Source organism: Pleurodeles waltl, chromosome 1_1 (assembly GCF_031143425.1).
Source record: "Pleurodeles waltl isolate 20211129_DDA chromosome 1_1, aPleWal1.hap1.20221129, whole genome shotgun sequence".
Taxonomy (NCBI): domain Eukaryota; kingdom Metazoa; phylum Chordata; class Amphibia; order Caudata; family Salamandridae; genus Pleurodeles; species Pleurodeles waltl.
In genome coordinates this window covers 47,480,578-47,496,162 of record NC_090436.1, presented here as the reverse complement: position 1 = coordinate 47,496,162, position 15,585 = coordinate 47,480,578, and the positions used below count along the sequence as shown (strand labels likewise).

At 44.9% G+C, this 15,585-nt stretch overlaps 1 pseudogene; it reads left to right on the top strand.

Annotated features, from left to right (window-relative positions):
- The window catches only part of LOC138260798 (zinc finger protein 271-like), a 236,718-nt pseudogene that overhangs the window by 25,057 nt on the left and 196,076 nt on the right, over positions 1–15,585 (top strand).

Genomic DNA, 15,585 nt, shown 5'->3' with positions numbered 1-15,585 from the left:
AGTAAAAATGGGGTATGTCCCAGTAGAATGTCAAAATTGTGTTGAAAAATGTGGTTTTCTGATTCAAGTCTGCCTGTTCCTGAAAGCTGGGAAGATGGTGATTTTAGCATCGCAAACCCTTTGTTGATGCCATTTTCAGGGAAAAAAACCACAAGCCTTCTTCTGCAGCCCTTTTCCCCATTTAAAAAAAACAAAAAAAAATAATAATAATTCCGCTGTATTTTGGCTAATTTCTTGGTCTCCTCCAGGGAAACCCACAAACTCTGGGTACCTCTAGAATCCCTAGGATGTTGGAAAAAAGGACGGAAATTTAGGGTGGATAGCTTATGTGGACATAAAGGTATGAGGGCCTAAGCTCGAACTGCCCCAAATAGCCAAAAAAAGGCCTGGCACCTGAGGGGGAAAAGGCCTGGCAGCGAAGGGGTAGCATACAAATTATTTCCCCAATACAGTCCTTAGCCCTTGTTTAAGAAAAAATAGTATTTAACGTTTCCCACAGAAATGTATTAATGGAATTTTAAAAACTTTACGTCTTGGGGGATGTCTGTTAATATTTTCAAACCCCCAACAAATTCTACTATCCCGAGTTAATTTCTTCTGTCCTCTGCAACAGCAGTCCAAGATGGAGGACGTGTAGAGTATTAGTCCAGCAAGCTACTAAACTGAAAAAAGGATCTACATATGATCTGTGCCTCATGTCACTGGTCTGTCCCGGGTAGCAACACCTGTCAAATATCAACATTAATTACACAACATTTCAGCAAAACGTGCTGGGCATGGTAAAAATTAGTACGTGGGAGGCCTAGCGGGTAGTGATAGATGCTGCCTGATGAGTGGACATAGCATTTCTCACAGCATAGGTTACATTTATTGTACAGACATTTGTCATACATAGATAGATATTTACAAGACATTACTGAACACACCACATTTAGCTTAGGAGAGCATATATTTAATGCACACATTTATCATCATATTGGCATCACATTGACTATTATAATGTCGGATTTATGTTGATAAGCAGGACTTTCCTTTGTTCTCTGATTATAATTGAGGTGGCTGGAAGTTTAACACATACAAGCAATAATGGAACAGCATTTCTCTTTTGCCTTCACAAATATTAGGTGGCTACTGCGCTTCAATTGTGGACAGCCACAGGCACACTTCTCAGCACTGCCAACCACACATCCACAACTCCACCCCAGAATTGCTGCTCAGAATCCTATGCCCACTGACACCTAGGACACTCTGTTCACTCTCCATTCTCCTTCCTTGGATTCACCCCACCAGTACTGGGGTCTCCCTGTTTGTGGGTCTTCCTTGACAAAGACTCTTCATGCAGGGTTGGCATTGCTTTCCCAGAAGGCACATTGGTTTCTAGGCATGTCAGGTGAGGTTCCTTCACTGCTGGAAAGCTGGTTGTCAGGTAGGCACTCTCTGGAAAGATCATTTAAGTGTTGACTTTCCCTTTAAAAGCAGTTCCTAGAGTCCCAACCTTCACTCTACCATTTACCAAAATACACCCTACAGGAAGGCTAATTAGCATTCCCTAGTAGTGAAAAGCCCTAATCTGTTCCATTAAGCTTCAGGAATCTCAGCAGTATATTGCCATTGTTTGGGAAAACAGTCTCACCTACATCTTGTACACAAGCCAGACCAGAGGCGTCCAAAATGAATCTTACAGGCCTTCATTATTCTAGCTCATTCATACAAAAAATGCATGGACCATACAGACCACATACACAAACATGCACAATATACCCTTAGGATTTTAGCGCTGGGATCCGAGTTAGTGCATAAAAGTAGACATTTACATGAGTGGACCTGTAGGCCTCCTCACTGTGACACAGGTAAAAAAAAATCTGGTCACACCAATAGATTCACAATATATGGTAACCTGCCACCGCTGCTGTGCATGCTAAACCAGTGTCTAGGACAGTAGTCTACCATCACTGTAAGGAAGGTATGCTTGGTGTGCCTCTTCAGGCCAGCTGATAGTCAGACACTCTGGGCTGGGGAACATTTAAGCTTGTAGATTCAGCTTGGTGTGATCCTGCTTTTATTAGTTTCATGTATCTCTCTCTCTGGTCTGATGAACACGGTATCACTAACAATACTTTTACATTAATGTTCACTGTATTGTCTAGCTCTAGTTGTATCACTTTATGGATTTCATGTGAATTCACATAATAATTTCCATTTTTTCTTAATAGAGTGTTTAACCATGGAGAAGAAGGAATGTCGGCAGGATCCGCTAATATCTGACCACATTTCGAACACCATAGAACATGAGGAGCACCTCCATTATTCACAGATTTACAGTGTCTTAAGAAGGCAGAATGGTGCATTTATGGAACAAATGCATATATGGAAAGATCCCCCTGCAAACTGTGAAAGAGGAGCATGAAAGCCAATTTCTGCCTGCAAACCGGGTGCCAGTGACGCCCCTATCCATTTTAAGAGAGATATTAGAAGTTGCACTATGGACCCATCTCTTTTCTTTGAAACAGATAACTCAAGAGACATGGTGGATGAATGCTCCGACTCTGGTTACTTAGTACTAGATCTATCCTACGACCACGAGAGAGGAGCCAAAAATTTCACGCCAGATCGGTGCTCTGACCATGTAAGTTCAGCCAGTTCCATATTGGATCAATTCACTGACTGCAACAGAAAAGGCAGCTCTATACTGCATCAGTCCTCCGACTGCGAGAGAAGAACCAACTCTGCACCAGATAATTTTTCCAACTGTGAAAGTGGTGATACTAAATTCTTGATATACCAGTCTTTGGACTATGAACGTGGTGCTGACAACTCTGCATTAGACAAGTCTTCTATCACAGGGAAAGGTTCCAGGCATCACTTATTGGAAGAATCCTCTCATTCTAAAATGGGTGGCCGCCACCTTTTACTGGACCAGTCCACTGACTGTGCAGAGGGTGGCAGCCGTCCAGTACCGGATGAATCCACTGACTATGAAAAAAGTGCCAGCGACTTCATACAAGACCAGCTTTTAGACCATAAAAAAAGTGCCAGCAGCACCACACCACACCAGTCTGCTCATGTTGAAGGAAATGTGGGCAGCCCTACAGTAGATCAGATGTCTGACTGTGAGAGTGGTTCTGGACGCTTCTTATTGGATCTGTCCTCTCAATGTGAACGAGGTTCTGCCAACTCCATGAATTATTTTACAGAACAAGAAGATTCAATGGAGGTGGGCCCGTACGCATGCACTGAAAGCTGGGAAGGTTACAGTTCCTTCATACAACATGATAATAACATGCAAGATGAACATTACCCCTTCATGGAAGGCTGGAGAAGTTGTAAAGACCAGCGTGAACTTCTACATCATCCTCTCTCCTTGAGTAATAGTACTTATGAAGACACAGCTTATGATGAATGTTTCACTTCAAATGTAGATCAGACTGAACCTAGAATTGATAATCTGGGGCCTCTCCAAAACAAAAACCCTCCAACGGAGGAAAAGCCATTTAAATGTGGTGAATGTGGACGATGTTTCAGGTTCAACTCTGCTCTAGTGAAACACATTAGAATCCACACAGGTGAGAGGCCTTATGCATGTAGCGAGTGTGAGAAAAGTTTTAGTTACAATTCTTCCCTCCTTAAACACAGCAGGATCCACACCGGCGAGAAACCCTATGCATGTAGCCACTGTGGAAAGTGTTTTAGCGTCAGCTCTACTCTTATAACACATCAGAGAATCCACACTGGAGAGAAGCCCTATACATGCAATGACTGTGGGAAAAGTTTTAGTGTGAGTTCCACTCTCATAAATCATCAAAAAATTCACACCGGAGAGAAAGCCTTTGTTTGTAATGAATGTGGGAAAGGGTTCAGTAATAAGTCTGCAATGCAAAAGCATGAGCGGGTCCACACAGGAGAAAAACCCTACACATGTCATCTCTGCGGTAAATGCTTCAGTGAAAGTTCCTCACTAGTAAAACACCTGAGGATCCACTCTGGGTTGAAAACATACGTATGTGAAAAATGTGACAAAGGTTTCAGCAACAAGTCCTCTCTCGTTAAGCACCGGAGAACCCACTCTGGCCACAAACCATACACTTGCACTGACTGCGGTAAGTGTTTCAGCGTCACCTCCACCCTTCTGACCCATCAGAGAATCCACACAGGCGAGAAACCCTATAAATGTGAAGAGTGTGGAAAAAGTTTCAGCGTAAGCTCCACCCTTATTACGCACCAGAAGATACATTCTGGAGTGAAAAACATTTCATGCAAGTATTGTGGGAAACTGTTCAACAACAACTCTTCCCTTTTGAAGCATGTGCGCATCCACACTGGGGAGAAGCCCTATGGATGTGACGAATGTGGGAGGTGTTTTGCAGATGGCTCATCTCTGGTGAAACACAAGAGGATACACACAGGAGAGAAACCGTATGTATGTAGTGACTGTGGCAAAGGGTTCACCAACAACTCCTCCCTGGCAAAACACCAGCGTGTCCACACTGGTGAGAAACCATACTCCTGCACGCAGTGTAATAAGTGCTTCAGCCGGAGCTCCCAACTGCTGACGCACTGGAGAATACACACTGGTGAAAAGCCCTTTTCCTGCTCTGTGTGTGGCAAGGGCTTCAGTGAAAACTCGTCCATGATTAAACATCATCGTATCCATACTGGCGAGAGGCCCTTCCCCTGCTATGAGTGCGGGAAGAACTTCAGGTACAATTACTCGCTTATGAAGCACCAGAAGATACACATGAGAGACAAAAACTATATTTGTAATGACTGTGGGAGCACCTTTAAGATGACGAAAAGCCTTATTATTTTGCAGGGACTGTACTCTAGCCGGAGCTTCTATCGGTGCCATGACTGTGAGGTAGGATCAGCAGCAAGAGTACAGCATCCTCTGAAGCCTCAGATAATCACATCCAGTCCCGCAAACTCTTGAGACCCAACACTTAAAACTGCATTGTACATCAGAGCTTTGAGAATTGACTGGGAAGAAATTCTTGCTTCCTTTTCTTGTTTTGCACATTGAGATTCCAAAGAGAAAATAACTGCGCGTCAGCAAAGTTCTCTCTAATTTGGATTCAGTCTAAATTGGATTGATCAGTAACTCCGAAAATATAAATTTTAGTCCTCAGGTTTTCCTGTTTCTGGTAGATGCTTATTACCATTTGCCTTGCTGTTTCACTTTGGCTTTCACCGCCCTCTCCAGTAAAGCACTCCTCAGAGCACTTTACCTTACTACCCACTATAAAGTCAATTGAAGCTTGTCTCCTGTAAACGGCTCCTGTGACATTCTGAGACTATTTAAAAGAAGCACAAAACTGGCATGAGATGCCTAATGAACAACTAATTTATGTTAAACTGCAAGTTCACCTATAAATGAAAGCCATTGGACATGGGTGAGGTGTGTTTTGAAATAGACGCGTTAAAACTGATTCTACCTTTTTTCAAGGCACAGTTCCATACTGCCAATACTTCCAAATGCTACTCAAAAAGAAACCTGGAAGCCTGTGTTGATGACGTGCGGCGTATGGTGAAAGCTATTAAATTCCTGCCCTTTAATCATGAGCAAGGGACATTACTGTCTTGGTAGGTATCAAGGGTGAAAGGACCAGCTGTGACAGACAATTATAACTCTGTAACTATGAAATAGTTGCAAAACCTACTTGAACATGATTGCACCAGGAAACTTTCATACCAGAGATATATAAGCAATTTCTTCATGCGACTCTGGGGAATATATCAAGGAAGAAGTGGTTTGTGAGGATTCCAGCAAAGCCTTTAACAAACAGTCATAAACAAGATAGTCCCAGTTTAGCACACTGCCTTAACAACCTGCTTAGAGACAGCAGGTAAAGGGTGCAGGCAAATACATTTTTGACCGAGGAATTATTTGAGCAATGCCATAAAATTGTATATGAATGCTTCATTGCTAATGCTTTAAATGGCGACATAGCAAAGATCATATATAATAGAGTAAACGATCTTTCAAAGTGGTATCAGCTAGGATGAGCCTGTGAATCCACTCACAGTTAATATGAAATCCCCTTCAATCTAGTAAGAAGTGGTAGTTTCACATCATCACAGGGTTGCTAATCTTTGAGAAGACTTCTGTCACCCGACTAACTCCACAATTGAGGGGCCATACACAGTCAAGTTTACGATTTGCCTGGTGGAAATTAAGACATTGAGAAACAAAGTTGCACACCCTAAGTTACTTGGGATATTCAACTTTGTCTGTCACTAGGATTCAGCTGAGGCAAGTACAAAGTTCTGAAGTATTCCGTCTGCCCCGTAGGTCGCACTTACAATATTGAGCCCAATTTCGGAGACTTCATCTACAGCATTATTCCCACTTCTCATGGCTTCAACTTCAGTATTGTAGCTTGCTGTAAATACCATATCCAGACTATAGGGTCCAGTTCTGAAACCTTCACTTACAGCATTGTGTCCAGTTTTGTATATCTCATTTGGAACACTGTCTGCTAGTCTGGATGCCTCACCTAGAGTATTAGGTCCAGTTCTGGAGGAGTCTTCAGGCTGTTGTGTCCAGTTCTAGAGGCCTCATAGCCGGAAGGAAAAAGTCAGGGTACAGATTGTCCCAAGCAGAGCTACCAGGATTGTGCAAGGATATTCCACACATTTAATGCAGAGATATTCTAGGGCTGTTGAATTCTTAAAAGGTATGTCGTGGTCTGAGAGAGTAATCAAAGAGTAGAATTAAGTTGGGTACAAAGTAGAGTCACCAGTGATGTTCACACTCCGAAGTGGACAGACTGTTCACCTGGAGACTAATGTCAGCTTTGTGTTGTAAGCAGTTTATGACCATGTTCTATTTACAATCTCTTCTTAGACAGAAGTTTTACATGTGTATCAGCCTGAACCACGTTAACGTGTATTTTAGTTTACAGCAGATGATACCATTTACCACCGGACAGTGTAGCAGCACGTAACTCAGCAAAGCTGAGTGCGAACAGGACCTGCTCTGCTGCCAAATATAGGCTTCAAGCATAGGCCATTTTCAAAAGTTAGTTAATGCCTGGCAAGATATTTTTAAACATAAAAATATTCACTATACAATTATGAATTTGTATGTACAATAATGTTTGAACACATACTCTATGTATACTGTATATATAAATATGTATTGACATGTATCTATATACTTGTAATATCTATATAAATGTATCTGTAATATCCACCTTTCTCACTTGCTTTTCATGCCACTGCACGTGTACAGTTGAGTGCAGTGTTACTGATGTAATCTTTTTCCTTTCATATGATTCATTCACAGAATTCATCACCTAAACCAAGAATACTTTAGCAATTTGTGTTTAATAAAATTGCACAGCTGGAGGGCATGAAAGTACACCATGAATCATCGTACCCAAACTCCACTGTGGTGCAGGAACAAAAACGGCACTGCTGTTTCTGATACAGACTTCTAACCACAAATTCCTTACCTTAAAATATTTCTAAGACATCCGACTGGATCGGTAAAATCTTGAGAAGTACCTCTGCGCGATGATAGGTTCCATCGTTCGGCTCTACGCTTGTGCTGTCCATGTTGGAAGTACTGTTGCAATGTCCATAAAAGCACGACCCTGGGCTGCTAAGATGATTTCAGTTCTTTCCGTACCAACAGTGCGGCTCCTGAAAGCTGCGTTAGTCTTTTTTGTCCCCTTTTTGTCAGTGATTTAGTGCTTTTTGCTCCCATCGCGCTAGGGACATGTTCCCTGACAAACCTTGATCTTCTTCCTGTGACTGGTGTCGGGACACAACCCCAGGGCCTGTACCAAGTACACCTGGAGGCAATTCATGAGCGGGTGAAGAAAACTTCTGGTGGCATGTCAGAAGGTGGCTCTGTGCTGTTCTCAATCCTGTGCCTGCAGAAGATCTCGGAGCCGTTTCCGTGGCCCCAGGGCTGGTGTGAACCCTTCTCAACTCAAGGACGTTTATGATTTGATTCATGCCATCTTTGGGCCACTGACTCCCTCTGGTGTGCCTGCGGGCCCCAACGAGCCAAGAGGTGCCCTTGCAAGAATACAGTCAATGGGCTCACCCTTGATGCCAGCTGGGTCTTCTGGATCCATCCCTGGATCTGGGCTGATGCTGCCATGGGTTTCTCCAGCCACCCAGGCTCAGTTCCCTCTGGTGTTGTCTCCAACGCAATCTGTGCAGCTCGACAACAAGCCTATCATTATCTGTTGCCACCCAAGTTCAGTTTGATGCCAGTGTTTACCAGGCCCTCCCTTTCCATGCCCTTGCCACGTATGAATAGTCCCATCATGAAGGGGGAAGACAAGGATGAGGTGTGTGGTCCCCTAGATGGGGACCCTGAGGAGGTCAGCTAGTGAGAAGCTGGGTGACACCAGTGCCTTGGACCCCACCCAGACTGTGGCATGCTTTCCCCTTTAGACCAGACTTCAGAGAAAGGTGTATCCTTTGCCACCATGATTTGCAGTGCAACAGAGCTCCTCAACATTTAGCTGACCGCTGTCAAGGTCAAGACCAACGTCTTGACAGAGGTGCTTCAAGCCGGGGAGGGCTCACATTATACCTTGTTGCCCTTTAATGCGCCCTCACTGACGTGCTTTTGGGGACCCTGGGCAAAACCCTGAACAGAAGCTACTGTGCATAGCATGATTACCTTTCATCATTGTCCTGCCCCAGGATATCCAGCCTTTTCTCCCAGCACCTCTACTTTGAGTGCCTGATAGTGCAGGCCTCAACAGGAAAGATCAACCGGAGCGCGTTCCCTACCACCATATAGTTAATCCAAGACGCTGGACACCCTAAGAAAGCACATATTTTCTTCCACCAGCCATGCCTTCGGTCCATGAGCACCACCTCTTGGGCTGATACTCTCATCGTTTGTGGGATTCAGTTGCGCAGTTGTTTTCCATGCCTCCTCAGGAAGGCCGTGCCATCCTCAACTAAGCTTTGCTGGATGGCAAGAATTTGGCTAAATTCACCATCTAGTGTCGACTGAACACCACGGACTCCCTGGGTTAAGCCATGGCTTCTATGGTATTGCTGCGTCACTGCATGTGGTTATGGACCACTGAGGTCTCAGGTGATATCCAATCATCTGTGATCAAAACACCTTTGATGGCTTCCTCCTCTTTGGCGACAAGGCTGACACGACTCTGGAGCGATTTTGCAAGAGCGGAGTCGAGGGTAACGAGGTGTCTGCCATACCAGCTATACCTAGTCCAGCAGGAAGCTCAGTCTTTTCAAGAAAGAGGCAGCAGAGCACAAAAATATGCTATAGCCAAGCCCAGCGTGCTTCCCAGTACTCCAACCATCTCGTCGCTGCAGCCTCCAAACCCCTTTATTGTACCCTTGATCCGGCAAAGCCATCCGGCTTGAGTGAAAATCGGGCACCACATGCCCCAGTGGTCTGTGATTACCTCCAGCAAGTGAAGTGGATGCTTCAAATTGTGCAGAAGAGGGTAATATCTACCATTTGTAGAAGCACCTCCGCCTCTCCCACCATCCCACAAATGGCTAACAGAGGACCATCTCTCCTTACACGGTTGAGAAGTGCAGGCTCTTTTGGTCAAGGGAGACATCAAAGGGTTGCCCACACCAGAAGTAGAGCATGATTGTTATTCCTGCTACTTTCTGTTGTGAAAAAGAAAAGACAAAGGCATCTTCCTATACTATATCTATGCCCTCTCTGTACCTTTCTACTGGAAAAGAAATTCAAGATGCTCAAGTTTTGTCTGTCCTTGAGACTAGATGGTAACGTTAGACCTGGCAGACGTGTATTTCCCCTTCCCCCATCCTTCCAGCCCACAGGCGTTATCTGTGTTTCATGGTGGGCCACAAGAATTTCCAGTTTGCTGTGCTCCCCTTTGGCCTACCAGTGCTCCTTAGGGTTCACAAAAGTGATGGCGATGGTTGGAGCCTATCAGTGGAGGTCAAGGGTTACAGTCTTACCCTATTTCGATGACTGACTGGCTGATGAGGACTGGCTCATACTAGGGAGTTGTCGACAACCTCCACACTACCTTTTGCGTTTGCTGAGGTTCACGATCAACGTGCCGAAGTTGCATCTGCCTTCCTCTCAGATGCTTCCTTTCTTCAGAGCCATTCTGGACACACTGATGTTTTGCTGTTCGTTCTATTTTAAGCCTGACATGGCCTTGCATTGGGAATTGTTAAAGGGTGCTTTTCAGCTATTTCAGTTTTTCTGCAGCTGCCGGATCAACCTCACCAGTCGTGATTCATTTTTTGAAAGATACACAACATTTACTCCCTTTGTGATGCCCAGTGGGACTTTAATCTGGTCCTTACCTCATGTGTTCTCTCTTATAGTACCTGCATAGCTGCTCTCTACCATCAAAAGACTTTTCCTGGTGGCCATTACATTGGCCAGGAATGTCAGTGAGCTTCAGGATCTGTTGGGTCACCTTCCATACACCAACTTCTCTCTGGCAATCTGTTCCTTCGGGCCTGTGTCTCTTTTCTCCTGAAAGCAGTCACCCCCTTTCATATTAGGAAGAGCATTACTCTGTTTGTTTTCTGCACTCTCCCTCTTCCTTCCATAGAGGAGGAGAGATTCCATCATTTGGACCCTAACAGAGCTCGCTCCTTCACTGATCGCATCAAAGACCATCAGGTGGATAAGGAACTCTTTATTGGGATCACCGGAGCGAAGGTTATCAAGATTGTGGAGAAACAGTCCATCAACCAATGGATAGTACTCTGCATACAAATCTGCTATGCATTGGCAAAGAAGCACCCCCCAGTGTGCTCATTCCACCAGGGTCAAGACTGCAGGCGAGCAGAGTACCTGTCCTGCTGCTGCCATGTGGGATTCCCTCTACACATTCACAAAGCACTATTGCTTGGACAGCATGGTGCATTGAGATGGACATTTCACTCTGTTGGCCCTACAGGAATCTTGGTCTAAGCAGTTTGCAAACCCACCTCTCGTATTGCTGAGGAATCTAATCTGAGGTGAGGAATCTGCATTTAATCAATCCAATCAATCAATCAATCAATCAGTCAGGTATTTGTAAAGCGCAGCTACTAACCCGTGAGGGTCTCAAGGTGCTGGGGGAGGTGGTAGGTGGGGGGTGGGGTTGCTGAGGATAAGTCGAAGAGCCAGGTCTTGAGGTCCCTCCTGAATTGTGACAGGGAAAGAGATTGCCTGAGGTGGATAGGGAGGGTGTTCCATGTCTTGGCGGCAATGTGGGAGAAGGATCTTCCTCCGGCTGTGGTTTTCAGGATGCAGGGGACTTTGGCGAGGGCCTGGTCGGCGGAGGAGAGTTGTCTGGCAGGAGTGTAGAAGGAGAGTCTGTGGTTGAGGTAGGCTGGTTTGGCATTGTGTAGGGCCTTGTAGACGTGGGTCAGGAGCTTGAAGGTGAGATTCTCTTGTTGATAGGCAGCCAGTGTAGGTCTCTTAGAAGGGAAGAGGTGCGGCTGTGGCGTGGGGCGTTCTTGATGAGACTGGCAGAGGCGTTCTGGATGCGTTGTAGTCTTTTTCCGGGTCTTGGCAGTGGTTCTGATGTAGAGTGCATTGCCATAGTCCAGGCGGCTGCTGACAGGGGCCTGGGTGACTGTCCTTCTGGCTTCGGTGGGGATGCACTTGTAGATTTTTTGAAGCATGCGCAGGGTGTGGAAGCAACCCGATGAGAGATCTGTATTAGAATAATAGGTTGCTTACCTTTGGTAATGCCTTTTCATCCACCCCTCTCTGCAAACTTAGCTCTCCTCTCAATAGATCCAATTAGATACTGCACACTGGTCAAAACAGAAACGTGTGTCAAAACAGAAACGTGTTTTAACGTAACTTTGTGTTTTTGTAATGGAAATACTCATGAAATAAACTGATGTCAGCATGCCAGGATAGTGGTAGGTGGCATGGTTCTTCTTATGTGAACCATGCCACCTGCCACCATGCAGAGGAACTGCACAAGATTTTCCACACCTAGTCTGACAAGCTAGGAATATTCTAAGGTGAGTATCTACCAGAAAAGGCATTATCGAATGTAAGTAACTTGTTCACCAATGCCCTCTGGTTCTTGATGTCCACTCTCCATTTCACTGTAGAAATTCTGATTGTTCTAATGTCTTTCTTTTTAGCACTATTTCTAATAGTGGAATGACTCATTTCTTTTTAGGTACCCAACATATTTTTATCTGGCAATTTTAATAGTTGTAATACTCAACGGACATCGTGCATGAGTGGAATGCCATAAGATCATGTCCCCTGACTTCCACAAAACACAGGTTGCACCTTAGATGATTTCTTTCTTCTATTATGTCCCAAAAGCATTCTATTCGCTCCATTGGTTTCAGCACCAGAAATAAGAAAACAACATCAGGACTTGCACACCAAGAAGAAAGATCCAGTGCAGAAAAGTGTATTGTCATATTACCCAGACACAGGTTTGGCTTGTGTGACTGACTTTCAGGGGAGGGGAAAGAGAGGCAGAATCACTATGCTTTAAAACAAATAAAATCTCTTCAATTTTTACCCTAAATGTAATGCCTCTTCTCCCTCGGAAGATATCTATGGCGTATCCAAACAATATTTGTCAACCTCAAACTGAAAAGACTACACGCCTCAAGTAGAGGATTAGATCCGAGGCAAAATGGTTTCCAAAGTTATCATTCAAGCCATTGCTGTATGGATAGTGGGATTGTTCCTGCAGATGCTTAGTCCAGTATTGCCTGTCCAAAGACTCAATCAGATTGACCTGTAGCAAGAAGTGCTGCAGCTCAAACTCAGTGAAAAATGTTCACCACCCAGGAGAATCAAAGTGCCCACTTCTGTCTGTTATTCACAAGGAAACCTTTGTCCAATAATGGTTGCAAGCCGCATGTGGATGTTTAGTCGCACAAAACATTCTTACCTAGAAGATCTTGCATTCCACTCTGTTTTTATATATATATATATATATATATATATATATAAATATATAAACATTATTTAGGAAGTTTGTATGTGCATCTGGTACAGGTTGATGCCATATAGGCAACATTGTCACTTAATTTCATAGAGATTTTTATCTTGAATTGAGTCTCCCACAGTGGTCGCTCTAATTCATAATCCAATATTTGATTTCACAATTCAGATCTATTGTTCTCAATCCTTCATTACAACAAGTATTATCTCCCTGCTAGTAGATATTTTGTCTCCTAGATGGATTGTCAGTTGTAATGTAATTTAATGCAATTTGTATAACACATGATTACCTAGAAGATGTCTTGGTGCTTCAGGAATAGAAATAATGCAGAAGACCGGATTATTGAGATAGTAGCCAGGTTACAGTATTTAAGATAGTAACTTATTGAAAGATTTAAAATGTGATGGCAGGGAATTCCTGTGCTTAGCTGCTATGACTGAGAAGGTATGGCTATCAGTCCTCGCCAGGTGAACCCTAGGAATCCTGGGAAGATGCATCTCTGAAGTGTGAAGCGGTGAGGGCGGTAATGCACACATTTGTTGATGGTATTTGGGCCCAAGACGGTGAATAAGGCGGAAAGTGATGCACATAGCTTTACTGAAGTTGATTGAGTTCTACTGTCATAAAGGCTTGTTAGAAATGGGGTTTTTGGTTGGCAGGTAGGTTGCCCTCTGTCCAAGCAAGAACCCTCACTCTAGTCAGGGTAAGTCACACACAATCCAAAATCAGCCTGTGCTCACCCTCCGGTAGCTTGGCACGAGCAGTCAGGCTTAACTTAGAAGGCAATGTGTAAAGCATTTGTGCAATAAATCATACAACACCACAGTATAACACCACAAAAATACACCACACAGTATTTAGAAAAATATATAATATTTATCTGGGTAATTGTAGGTCAAAACGATCAAAGTTGCAATACGAATTTGTAAAGATATCACTCAGAAGTGATATTAAGTGTCTTTAAGTCTTTAAAAAGCAATAAAGTGTCTTTCAAGCACAGAGTACCTGGTTTCTGGTGGGAAATCTCCTCAGAGGGCCACAGGAGAAGAGATGCGTGGAAAAAGGGGTGTGTGCGTCGATTTCTCCTCAGCACACACAGACTTGCGTCGTTCTTTTCCACGCGGGGAAGTCGGGCGTCGTTTTCCGGCGCGCAGACAGTCTCTTTTTGTGGATCGCGGGGATTACCAGATGTCCCGGGTCTGTGCGTGGATTCTCCTGCTTATTTTCCGGCTGCGCGTCGTTCTGCGGGCTGCGCGTCGAAGTTTCGATCTCACGGTAGGCGTCGCGTCGATTTCTCCTTGGAAGTCGGGCGGCGTTGTCCTTGCGAGGCCGTGCGTCGAAATTTTGGTCTCACGGCAGGCGTCGCGTCGATTTCTCCTTGGAAGTCGGGCGGCGTTGTCCTTGCGAGGCCGTGCGTCAAAGTTTCGCACTCACGGTAGGCGTCGCGTCGATTTCTCCTTGGAAGTCGGGCGGCTTTGTCCTTGCGAGGTTGTGCGTCGAAGTCTCAATCGTCCCGAGGGCGTCGCGTCGATCAGCGTCGGTGTGCGGCGTTTTTCTCGCCGCGAAACAAGCTGTGCGTCGAAATTTTCGGCGCACGGAGCGTCCAAGTGAAAGGAAGAAGTCTTTTTGGTCCTGAGACTTCAAGGAACAGGAGGCAAGCTCTATCCAAGCCCTTGGAGAGCACTTTCACAGCCAGACAAGAGTTCAGCAAGGCAGCAGGGCAACAGCAAGACAGCAGTCCTTTGTAGAAAGCAGACAGGTGAGTCCTTTGAGCAGCCAGGCAGTTCTTCTTGGCAGGATGTAGTTTCTGGTTCAGGTTTCTTCTCCAGCAAGTGTCTAGTGAGGTAGGGCAGAGGCCCTGTTTTATACTAAGTTGTGCCTTTGAAGTGGGGGTGACTTCAAAGAGTCTCTAAGAAATGCACCAAGGTCCCTTTCAGCTCAATCCTGTCTGCCAGAGTCCCAGTAGGGGGTGTGGCAGTCCTTTGTGTGAGGGCAGGCCCTCCACCCTCCCAGCCCAGGAAGACCCATTCAAAATGCAGATGTATGCAAGTGAGGCTGAGTACCCTGTGTTTGGGGTGTGTCTGAGTGAATGCACAAGGAGCTGTCAACTAAACCTAGCCAGACGTGGATTGAAGGGCACAACAAGATTTTAGTGCAAAGAAATGCTCACTTTCTAAAAGTGGCATTTCTAGAATAGTAATATTAAATCCGACTTCACCAGTCAGCAGGATTTTGTATTACCATTCTGGCCATACTAAATATGACCTTCCTGCTCCTTTCAGATCAGCAGCTGCCACTTCAACAGTGTATGAGGGCAGCCCCAATGTTAGCCTATGAAGGGAGCAGGCCTCACAGTAGTGTAAAAACGAATTTAGGAGTTTTACACTACCAGGACATATAACTACACAGGTACATGTCCTGCCTTTTACCTACACAGCACCCTGCTCTAGGGGTTACCTAGGGCACACATTAGGGATGACTTATATGTAGAAAAAGGGGAGTTCTAGGCTTGGCAAGTACTTTTAAATGCCAAGTCGAAGTGGCAGTGAAACTGCACACACAGGCCTTGCAATGGCAGGCCTGAGACAAGGTTAAGGGGCTACTGAGGTGGGTGGCACAACCAGTGCTGCAGGCCCACTAGTAGCATTTAATCTACATGCCCTAGGCACATGTA